Source organism: Topomyia yanbarensis, chromosome 2 (genome assembly GCF_030247195.1).
Source record: "Topomyia yanbarensis strain Yona2022 chromosome 2, ASM3024719v1, whole genome shotgun sequence".
Classification (NCBI taxonomy): Eukaryota; Metazoa; Arthropoda; class Insecta; order Diptera; family Culicidae; genus Topomyia; species Topomyia yanbarensis.
The window spans coordinates 439,414,026-439,426,028 of record NC_080671.1 but is presented as its reverse complement, the minus strand read 5'-3'; the positions used below and the strand labels follow the sequence as shown (position 1 = coordinate 439,426,028).

Below are 12,003 nucleotides of genomic sequence, written 5' to 3'. Positions count from 1 at the left end.
TTTAGCGATGATGGTGCCGTTCAAGGGACACCACACTTCGGATTATAAGCCACTCCGATGGCTTTAGCATCTAATATAATGGGTCCTGCAAGTGGATAATATTGACGAGGGAGGGAAATCTTATGGGTTTGCTACTGGGAATGTTTTAATTTGCGTTTCATACCTGATTCCTTCTCGGTATTTAGTTAATTCACTTTCTATCACTCCTCTATTTGCTTCACTATATACTTTACGTTCAAATATTTCTAACTGTCTATCTACTTAAACTTTCAACTTTGATGTCTGCCTTTCTTGAAGTCTACAGCAAAAGTGATTGGCATATTCTTTCTATCCTAACCCAGTAGCTTCCCTCTCACTCGCAATTTTCCTCTCCCGTTTGGCTTTATTTCCTGCATTCCCAGTGTTTTCCAATCCCGAGCGTTTCCTGTTTTCCTAACGTGTGTGTAATTTGATGTTTTGTGTTCATGTGTTACATATTAAAGCTTAAGTATTTATTTAAACCGTTTGAAAATAATTTACGTGTGCTTTATTTTAATTTTCCTCCTAATCACATTAAACAGTATATGAAATTTTTAGATACAAAAATAGGCGTTATATATTTATTATCCAACACACATATCTAATACTTTTGATAGTATATACTTCCTAACTGTTATACGCAGTATTATAGCGTCTCTATTACTGCCTACGTTCGTGTTGAACAGCAGTATGGCAAACTCTCTTGCTCGTGTTTTGCTCTCGTTTTTGCAACTGGTCTATGGGGTAAAGGGCCCAAATGGTAACAAAGATGCTGGGCAATGCAGCAAAATGAAACAATTTTTTTCTGTCACAGATATACAGTAAAGACTCGTTTTTTATCAGCCCCTTGGCGAATTTTAAGCAGATAAAACAGGGACATTGATAAAATCGGGACATATATTTTTCTGTCTTTTTATTAAACCGAAGCTCATAAAATATTCTTCCTTGTTCCTTAGATATAGCCTTGCAACCTTTTTTGATTATTTACTTTACGTTCCCCTTAAGGGGGTCTGACAGTGCAAAATTTAAAAAAAAAATGTTTTTATTTTTGCATTTTTCGGATCTCTAAGATAAGAAATATATGCCTAGGAAAGGATTTATTCGAATTCAACTTGGTTCGTTTGCTAGAGCCCATTAAACTACCAACTATCAATTTTCATATGAAGCTGATAAAATCGGGTTAAAAAGCTGCTAAAATCGGGTCTCCACTGTATTTGTTTCTTCTTTTTTTTCTTCACTCATTCTGGAGTATGCTTGATGTAACCTTGAATCCACCTTTTTGCTCGTTAGCATCTTGTGGGATATCTAAATTTGGCCTAAATTTTAACTTTATATTTGATCAAACTCAATTATATATGCAGTCATTTGATTTGATTTCGATTGAGAATCCTGATTGACACTGAACTGAACTGGCAACTCTGTCTTCTTGATATGTTGTCTTTGCTCTTATCCCATATTATGAGGGAAATCTTCAATAAACAGACTTTTATTACTTGAATGTATGGTACAGCCTGATATTTTCTTGTTCGTTTTCTGTTGTGATCCGTGTACAACGAGTAACGACTCCGGACTTTCTTCTTAAAGGAAATTATGAAACATGGTTTTATTCTTTTTTCTAAGATTATGTGCTCGATTAGGAAATAAAATTTGAGGACAAGCAAAAATCTGCATCTATAAATTCTGATGAAATGAATCTACCCCAAAAGATAACAAACATGGATTCAAAACTCGAAGAGCTTTTCTTCTTTTTCAATCATCTTTCTTTTAATGTTGATAAAGACAAGCAGGATTCTCACCCCAAAATTGCAATAAAATCCGTCGTTTATTACAATGACTCGAACTGTCTACTTTAGTTCATTCAAATATAAAGCTTTGAATTTAAGCCAATTGTATTTTACCAGGCAGGATAGGATCAGGAAGAAGGGTCATTTTAGTTTACATTAGCTATCCCCTAGAGCGAGAAAAGTAACGAAAAAGGCATGATAAAATCCGTTACTACATTAATCAACATCTTGAAAAAGTATAAGATTATCGAATAAATTTGGTCAACACCTTACCACACCTCATAAAGTGTCATTTTCGCCCAAGACCCGGAGAAATCTGATAATATATTTTTTCTGCTGAGAATGGGACTTTGTATACATTGAAATTTATCTGAATTTACTGTTCATTTAAACCCAACATTTTTTTTGTAAGTCCTTGTTAATCGACTTCTTAATCCATAGGCCCCTCGCACACCTAAAAACTGATTAAATTTTAATAACTTTCTCGGGTGATTTTATATCGATTTATAGCATTCTACGAAGTTGTAGACAATGGGATTATTCATCAGATTCTCATTTTTAGTATTTTTTGAATGTCTATAGTACCAATTAGTAGCAAAAATGCGAATTAATTTCAATTAAATTCAATCAAAAAACTTTAAAATAAAAAGTTCTTCTAGACCCCCCGACAGAATATTTTAATTTTACTTTCAAATGAAAGGGAAACGTCCATTCTTTCATATTCCGAAGTTTTACAGATGCCGAATTTTTTTGAATAAAGTTGTTCGACAAAGACACCGTGAAAATTGTATTTTTTACTACAATTAGCATGAATTATAAAAATATGTCAAAGGTTGTTGTTAGGAAAACTTTTTTATTGAAATCTTCTCCATGATCCAAATGCACTGAAAAAGTTTGTTTTACGTCATTAGATTTTTGACATTTTATGATGGGTAATGCAAATAACTTTTAAAAAGGGCATAATTACACGAATTATTGGTTTTTGCTGGAGCAAAATTCCAAATATCTCGAAAACTATCGCATTTTAGAAGATCTTTTTAAAATGCATTTTGATTACAAATGATACGTAGAATCATATTCTGTAAAAAAATTACAGTTTTGTATGGCAATTAGTATGAAATTTAAAAATACGTATAAAGTTATTGTTAGAAAAACTTTTTTTAGCAATAAGTTCTCCATCGTGTAATCGCATTCAAAATGTGTCTTTTCTCTTTAGGTTTAGTTGACAAAATATAAAAGATTTAGAAAAATGGTTTTTTTTTGCAATTTAAATTTTTAATATATTTTTTTTTGTTTTTGAATGAAATGACACAATATTTTTATCAGAGTATTTTTTTTCGTGGAGAAATATTAATTCCCTATAACTCGTTCTCAGAAAGTTTTGCTGTATAAAACCAACATTTTTTGAAAATTAGTGCACGTAGAATGTCTAAGCCCTTTTGAAAAATTGCTCTTGTACCAAAATATTGCAATTGTCAGAAAAAATCATGGAGATTCATAAACTTAACACAACTGCAAAGTTTCGTTCGAATCGACGATGGTCATATGTTGCGGTCGGACGCTTTCTCAAAATTAGCAACAGTTGTGAGTATACCAGTTACACTGTAAAGGTTGGTCAGCGAACTAGCAGTGGATGCTAAGGCGGAAAAACACGAACGAACAAACGAAACGAAGTCGCACAAAATGTTTGGATAAACTTTACCATCAATGATCTCTCCGTTGAAGTGACGTACAGCTAAATGGCTCACAAAAATGGGCGTCGGGAGAAATACCGCCGTTGAGAAGCTCTCAGCACCAACCAGCAGATAAATATAAACAAGTAGCGCCGTGAAGGATAAAAACCATGCGAAGGTGGTTGTAAAGAGATGTAAGTCATTATGGTCGGCATCTCCTGATCGGTTCGCCACTCTACCACCGATCATATTTGCCGTAGAACTGACCAGATCACTTATACCGCGAAAATTGAGCGGCACGCAAAAAACAGTAATGGGAATAAACATGCACGATTAACACAGAATATACAGGGTGAGAGCACAATCCCCCACGAAGTAATACTCAATAGTGGCCCGAGCGGGTTGAGGACTGGGAGAAAGAAGACGTTTAGGTTTAGTCGCAAGACTTAACTACTATAAACCACTGCAGTAAGAATCTTCCAGCAGGCAGTGGTGTCTGTTTAAGATTCCGTCTCAATCCAATTTGATCCAATTTCTTAAGCTGAGCCGATTGGGACGTAAACCCTCCAGGCCTCGGAAGAAATATTCAAAGCTGGAGGGTTTCTATAAATCTCAATTAAAATAAATGTAAAAAATCAAATTCTCCCTCCCCTAAAAATTTTCTGCGCACGGACCTGCATCTAGCAGTTGATAAACCAAACCCGAAATGATTTCGTTCTTTCTTGTTGAACTATTCTGAGAATTGTATAAAAACATTTACCTTAGACGACTCGAAAGATTACTCCAATAAAAATATAAAATAAATTTCTGATCTGGCAAGCGACTCGTACTTGGGGTAAAATGAACGCTCCATTAACCTTTACAGTACCAAGTTAAAATTTTTCTGAAAATTTTGTTTAAATTTTGCTCTCATTTCGTCAATTTTTGACCGAATTGGATGGAACCGGCTTTAAAAGATCTGGAATTTAGTCCAGTTTCTGTATACCGAGTAGCGTTCAAATCCGTGGACCGGTTCCAGAATTAATCCGAATTCCCTTGGGGTATATCCGGCATCCCAGTGGGGTGACGGACGAGTTTTGAAGAAACATCCCATAAATTTAAGTAATTGTATTTTGAAATGTGCTACATTTGACTATTTCCCATTGATCCTTCACAATAGACATGAATTGGACCAATCTTGGCCACCGGAGAACTGTTCCGGGAGAACCTAAGAAAATGTATATATTTTTTTATCATTCCAGCGATTTGGGTTCATAGCTTTATACGAAATGCGAAGTTCTTCCAATCATACGGTTCTACAGCTCCCTCAAGGCCATTCCGGCACCGGTTCCGTACGGATGGACATTTGACGCCATTTTGAAAACCAAGATGGCGGCTTCCGGTTACCACAAAACAGTGAAAACCACCATCAATAAGGGTGTTATTTGAAAGAGAACGGTCAGCAAAAGCCGGAAATTGATAATTGACGCCATTTTGAAAAGCAGAATTGCGATTTCCGGTTACCACAAAACAGTGAAAAGCATCATCAATATGGGTGTCATTCGAAAGGGAGTGGTCAATAGAAGACAGAAATTGATTTTTGACGCCATTTTCAAAACCAAGATGGCGGTTTCCGGTTATCACAGTGCAGTGCAAACCACCACCAATAATGGCGTCATTGTAAAGCGCTAGCAATCAGCAAAAGCCGGAAATTGGTTTTTGACGCCAATTCGAAAACCAAAATGGCGGGTTCATGTTCCAAGGAAACAATGAAAACCATTGTCAGAAATCATTTGCGAGTGGATGGTCGGCAGATACGGATATTGATTGACGCCACTTTGGAAAGCAAGATGGTGGTACCACAAAATAGTCAAAATCATCATCGGTATGGGTTTTATTTAGAAATGAACGGTCACCCAAGTAGCAATTTTTATATCAACAACTATTTCACACCAACAATAATTATGTGCTGTTGTGACAGACAACTAAGTTTCTTCGTGACTCAAAAGGTACAGATTTGGACTTATTTTCAATATAGTTCAGCGAAACTTTTAAAACTTGATCCCGTTTCGTAGTCATTACGATGCGAGAATAACCGAATTAAAGCATATTGTTGTCAATATGTTGAACGCAGATCTCAACAAGATTAGTTCATTCTAGCCGATGTTCACATGGACTGTCAATCGGCAATATTATTATAATAATAATTTTCGGTTTGGACATGTGTATTTTCCTCGTTCAATACTGCGGATCGTGATTGTGCGTTGCGCGAACTAGTTTTTATTTAAAACACGCATAGTTTCATGAATACGTGGATTATTATCCATAATTTCAGGAACTTGGTCACGATTTTCGTAAATCGCTCAGTTCACGAAATCGTGATTTTCTCTTCATGAATTTATGAACGGATTCTTTTCCGTGTGATGAAGTTTGTTTTTGGGGAGTGGGCGTAGCGTATTGGTAAATCGATTGCCTTGTACGCAGCGCACCTGGGTTCGAGTCCCGACCCCGCACATAGGGTTAGAAATTTTTCCAAAGAGATTTTTCTAACCCGAAGAGGCGAATGACCTTAAGATTAAAACCTCTATAATTGAAATAAAAAAAAAGTTTGTTAATGAGTAATCAGACAAATTACAAAAATCCTCTAAACATTAATTGTAAACTATTTTATGGGTAAAACGTCACTTAACTAAAAGGTATTTGTACATAACTTGGTAGGGAATATTCTCAGCTTTCCAATGAAATCTTGGTAAAAGTCATTTAAGCACTTACAAGTCGATTACAGAAAAAGTTTAATAATGAAATTTCAACGTAGGAGAAGAGATACGAATATCAGGTTGAACAATAAATTATGGGTCGTTTTGCAACTCAACACTTGGATAATAGGTATTGTTATGTTCATTTTGCTTTATTTTGAGAAAACTGAAAAATGAAAGAGCTTTATTCAGTAGAAAATTTTCCCACCTTTTCAATGGAACTAAAATAATTGAAATATAAGGTACACTTCTTGAGTTAAAGGCATTTAAAGACAAACAGGCCAAATAGCGAAAAAGTTCATTAACTCTGTAACGGTTGAGATTCGATTTTCCCCCCAAATATGATCCTCTATCACCCTCCGAGAGATTTTCAACCATGAGCAAAACACCTTGTATATAACTGGATTAGTCCACTTATAGTAAGCATGTTTTATATTCGTGACAAACTTACAAACGTCTATGCCAATGTACTTTTCGAACTCAAAGTAGGCTAACTAGTTTTCAATCATTTCTCATTTAAAACTTCAAATGAAGTCGGACACAATCGGGATATCGTTATCAGGAGAAATTTCACCATCAACGATCCGTCGGAGTGACTCACAGCTAAATGGCTCAGGAAAAAGGGTGGTATCGGGTGAAATACCGTCGCTGAGAAGCTCTCAGCACCAGCCGGCAAATAAATATAAACGAGTGGAGCCAAGAATGATAAAAAGCCTTGCGAAGGTGGTTGTAAGCCATTAAGGTCGGCACCTCCGGATCGGTTCGCATCGTTACCGGTGAGTATATTTGCCGTAGACCTGTCCAGGTCACTTATACGGCGAAGATTGGACAGTACACAAAAAAGCAGTAAATGAAAAAAAAAACCTGTTTTAATCCACCTAGAGGTGCAATTGTGCCTTTCTCATTTCTCCAAACTATGATTTAAAAATTGATTCGTCGATGGTGGCCAGTGTGGCCAAAGAGACTTTGAATGACTGTTGGTGACCTAGATCTACAAATTCAACAGTTGTGTTTACATTTTGGAAAAAAAAATCACCTTTTTACATTCATCGCAGAATTCGTTAGAATCGGGATTTGCTGCGTGATCGTACGTATCAACCTGTAATTCAGGAACCAGAACTCGGATCCACACAAAATTCAACGAATATATGTGTTGCTTTCGATCATCGGGTTTAATCGGGCGACGCAATACTCAAATGCATATTTTGCCTTCCATTTGAGACTTGGTTTGAGAAAATCGGTTCAGTCATCACCGATGAACCGATGTGACTTTGATTGTGGAATATGCCCGGAATTCCGGACTTCCGGAATCGTCGATAGTGGACAATGTATTCAAAGAATGTTTGATTGGCAATCAGTGATCTAGATCTGCGATTAGAAGTAATTTGGTGACCATTTCAATAGTTTTTAGCCTTTGAGGTACTACGATTGTACCGATTTATATGAGAAATTCCAGTGTATCCTTACTAACACCCCTGTAACTCCGGAAGCAAGAGTCAGAACCGAATGAAATTCAGCAGCAGTGAATGGCATTACTGTATCTTTCATTTGAAATCAAGTTTGTAAAAATCGGTAGAGAATTCGTTGTGGAATGGGTGTGATATTAGATTAGGAACTTGGCGGGTTCCCCGGGGGCGTCATGAACCGTCATAGGTGGCCAATATGGTCAAAGCTGCTTTGATTGATCATTAGTGATCCAGACCCGCAAACTAGAGTAATGTTACATCAATTTTAATATGTTTTACATCATTTGAACATCATGGTGGTACCAGTTTATATGGGAATTTGCTGTGTGACCGCACTCTTCAACCCGTAACTCCGGAACCGGAAGTCGGATCAACTAAAAATTCAATAGCAGCTCATGGGAGCGTTATACCTTTCAGATGAAACTAAGTTTGCGAAAATCGGTTCAGCCATCTCTGAGAAAATTGTGTGAGTTTAAATGACACACACACACACATACACACACACACATACACACACACATACATACACACACACAGACATTTGCCGATCTCGACGAACTGAATCGAATGGTGTATGGCACTCGGCCCTCCGGGCCTCGGTTAAAAAGTTGATTTTTACAGTGATTGCATAGCCTTTCTTTATATGAGAAAGGCAAAACATGACCGATTAATACAGAATCAGAAAAACAAGAGCACAATTCTTCCCGAGTTGAGGATTGAGAGAAACAAGAGCTTTATGTTTAGTCGGTAGACTTAACTACTACAAACCACTGCAGTAAGAATTACCCAGCAGGTAGATGTGACTTTTGAAAATTCCTTCTGGATAATGACCCAGTTGACCTCCAGTCCTAGGAAGAAATATTCAAAGCTGGAGGGTTCCTATAACTCTCAATTAAAATAAATGTAAAAAACCTGGTTTAATCCACCTAGCGGTGCAATTGTGCCTTTCTCATTTCTCTAAACTATGGCAGGCTTTTTATGTTCAACATAATTGTGGAAATGTCCATTACATTCTTAGTATACTTTGCACTTATACACAATGGCATGCCAGCCACGAACTTGATGAGCTACGTGTCGACGGTGAAACACTTGAAACAAAAAAATATCATACTCCATTAGCCTAATCAGCATTAGATCAATGTTATCTGCTTGCTAACTCATTTTGTCATGCGGGGGTGGGTATGTGAGGAGGGCGAAAGTCCCATGAACGAACGACTCCCCAGCTTAAATTGGTATGCTTTGTGATATAGTGGTGGTTTAAAGATGATGGGGTTGAAAGGGAGGGGTATGAGGGCTGGATGGGGTGGTTGTCTGAGGGGTGATTTAAGGAGATTTTTAAAGGAGGGGCGCGAACAGTAGAGGGGGGGTGTAACCCCTCTCCGTAAACCATCAACTACGCCCCTGTTAAAATCCAGAAACCCTAAACGAGTCGAAAAAAAAATTTGGCCGGGATTAGGTTGACGTTTTTCAGAGTGATTGCATAACCTTTCTATATGAGAAAGGCAAAAATGTGCCAAAATCCAAAAAAGTGAATCGTAGTCAAATTTTTTTTTTCGAGTTTGCATCAAATCTCGACGTTTCATGCACCTTGAACACATTTAGCATCAAAAATAAAAATTCAGTTTTTAATTTTTCCTATAGTTTATATGAGAAATTTCTGTGTGGCCGCACTCTGAAACCCGTAATTCCGGAACCAGAATTCCGATCGATCCAAAATTCAATAGCAGCCGATGGGAAGGTTGCACCTTTCATTTGAGACTAAGTTTGGGCAAATCGGTCCAGCCATCTCTGAGAAAAATGAGTGACATTATTTGACACATACGCACATACATACACACACACACACATACACACACACATACACACACATACATACATACACACACACATACAGACTTTTTCCGATCTCGACGAACTGAGTCGAATGGGATATGACACTCGGCCCTCCGGGCCGGGATTAGGTTGACGTTTTTCAGAGTGATTGCATAACCTTTCTATATGAGAAAGGCAAAAATCAAACCCCTAAAAATTTACTGCGTTCGAGCCTGCATCTAGCAATACCAATGATAAACCAAATCCGAACTGATTTCGTTTTTTTTTGCTTAACTATCCATCTTTCGAGTCGCCTTTGGTAAATATTTACCAAAGGCGACTCGAAAGATGACCCCAATAAAAATATAAAATAAATTTCTGATCTGGCAAGTGACTCGCACATGTGATGAAATGAACGCTCCATTAATCACATCAATCTATAAACGTGTTAACGTACTAACAAGGAGATCTTCAAAGGCGGCTCTTATTTTCAGTATTGGCTAGGTAATTCGGATCGTTCGGCCTAACGGCCTCAATTTGGATTCTTTCGATAGATCGTAGTAGTAAATTCAAAATTAAGAATAAAATTCAACCAAAAAGCTTTGACGAAGTAAACCGTGCAACACCGAAGCCGATGAGTGTTGAGTAAACCTATTACATGTAATAAACGCCCCCATTCCGATATGCCGAACAGGTGAATTGGCACAGTCTGTAAATATGGAGGAGATTGCTGATTGCTAGTTACAAACATGCAATTCCCTGAGGCGCAGGCGCAGACCAAAACTCACCTCGATCAAAAACTAATTAAATCTGTTCATCGAATCGAACATACACGACTGCTAGTGTCGATGGCAAAAAATAGCTGTTTCTTGCTATCGCGAAACTCCTTCTTTTTTTACCCGATCGAACCGACTTTTAGCAAATTACCACCAAACACAGAATCAAATTATTCTGCGATTGCGGGAGACTCCCCCACATGGGCCAGCAATTAAAATCGGTTGGCAACGAAAAAAAAAAAAACAAGACGAGAAAAAAACAGTCGATCGCGTTCGCTGAAAGGTACTAATTAATTGTAATAACAAATTATGAAAAACTGTACCGACATGGAAAACAATTACGCCTCGCACCTCTCACAGGCGGTGGCGATTGGCGGCAGATACCGTCACGTGGGTGCAAATTTTCCCCCATGTACGATTTATTGGTGATAATGAAGTCAAATCGGTGCAGCGGGATTTTAGTTCTTATCGCGAGAAAAGCCCGAATTCACGAACACTGAACAGAAACGCAAACCGGTCACGATGCAGTGCAATGGCAACCCTTTTTTTCCCCACCCCACCATAATTATCAGCTGATTATGCATCGAATGCAGAATCGAAATCGAAGCAATCGACGTCTAGACTGCGAAAGGGTAATTATTTCCACCTAAACAAACAGTTGTTCGTGTGTACTGACTGCTTGCAGGTTAGCCCCATTGGTTGCTAAGGCGATTCGTAAACAACGGTCGTCGGTTGCGCACCACCGATGTACCACCGACTGGGACAGGGTGGTTCAAATGTGTCCAAAGGGTTTCCGTACCGAGCATCAATTAGAATAAAATCGCTCACAGGTGGCGAGTTATCAATCTTAAAAGTAGTCCTGAACGCACTGCTAGTTGAACGATGCAAAAAGGGTCCGTTCCGTTGATTGTAGACGTACAACGTAGGCTGGGCAACCGTCTGAAACCGGAGTGCATTTTGCGTGACACACAAACAAAAAAGTTTCAACACCAATTTGCATACTAATTGATAAAATCCTGTTATTAGCGCGAGTGGTGTTTTTTTCTTCTTTTTTTTCTCCTCACTCTGGTTGGTTAGGTTCAACTCCTAACTCACCTGATTAGACAGTTGCGGGTAGCGCCGCTGATGTTGGCTGTTGAAAAAAAAAATAGAAAAGAGAAGAAAAGTTAGCTTGGAAAAATGGATAATCTAACAAAAAATGCATAAAACAAATTAGTTTTTCTGGATAAGCGAGCGATTAGCAATGAGAGAGCGAGGGGAAAAAGCGAGATATCGCGTTTAGTTTATCTATTTAATTTTCGTTTGTGGCACACGGCGAATATATTTCGAAACGGGAGATTTCGCCCCGCGATTGGTAATCAAAAGCACAATTTTCAACAGGTTTAATTTACTCCAATTTTAGCACGCTATCATCGCCGGTCGTCCCCTTCACAAATACCGTCACTCCGACGACCGACGGAGAAAACAAACATCAAAGCTTATCCGATTTTGGTCGCGATTCGGTTCGGGAGACAGCCCCTCGAACTCAGTAGTAGGCCTACTGCTTCTTACGCAGTACCCTCCCATTTTACTGTTCATCTATCGGTCGGCTGGACGATATATTTGCTTAATTAGTCCGGAAAACCGTGCACAGCCTGCTGTGCTCTGCTCAGTGACTTGAATACGCGATTAATACGAACAAGTGACGAACCGCCAAATCCTGGCTACTATCTACCTCACCGACCAAACGGCACCGAAAC

At 38.2% G+C, this 12,003-nt stretch overlaps 1 protein-coding gene across 1 annotated transcript in view; it reads right to left on the bottom strand.

Annotated features, from left to right (window-relative positions):
* Window positions 1-12,003, bottom strand: part of LOC131685585 (zinc finger protein sens) — a 570,390-nt gene that overhangs the window by 497,902 nt on the left and 60,485 nt on the right. The window contains exon 2 of the mRNA XM_058969425.1: window positions 11,360-11,396. The gene's annotated coding sequence lies outside the window, so the exon portion shown is untranslated. The remainder of the gene's footprint in view (window positions 1-11,359; window positions 11,397-12,003) is intronic.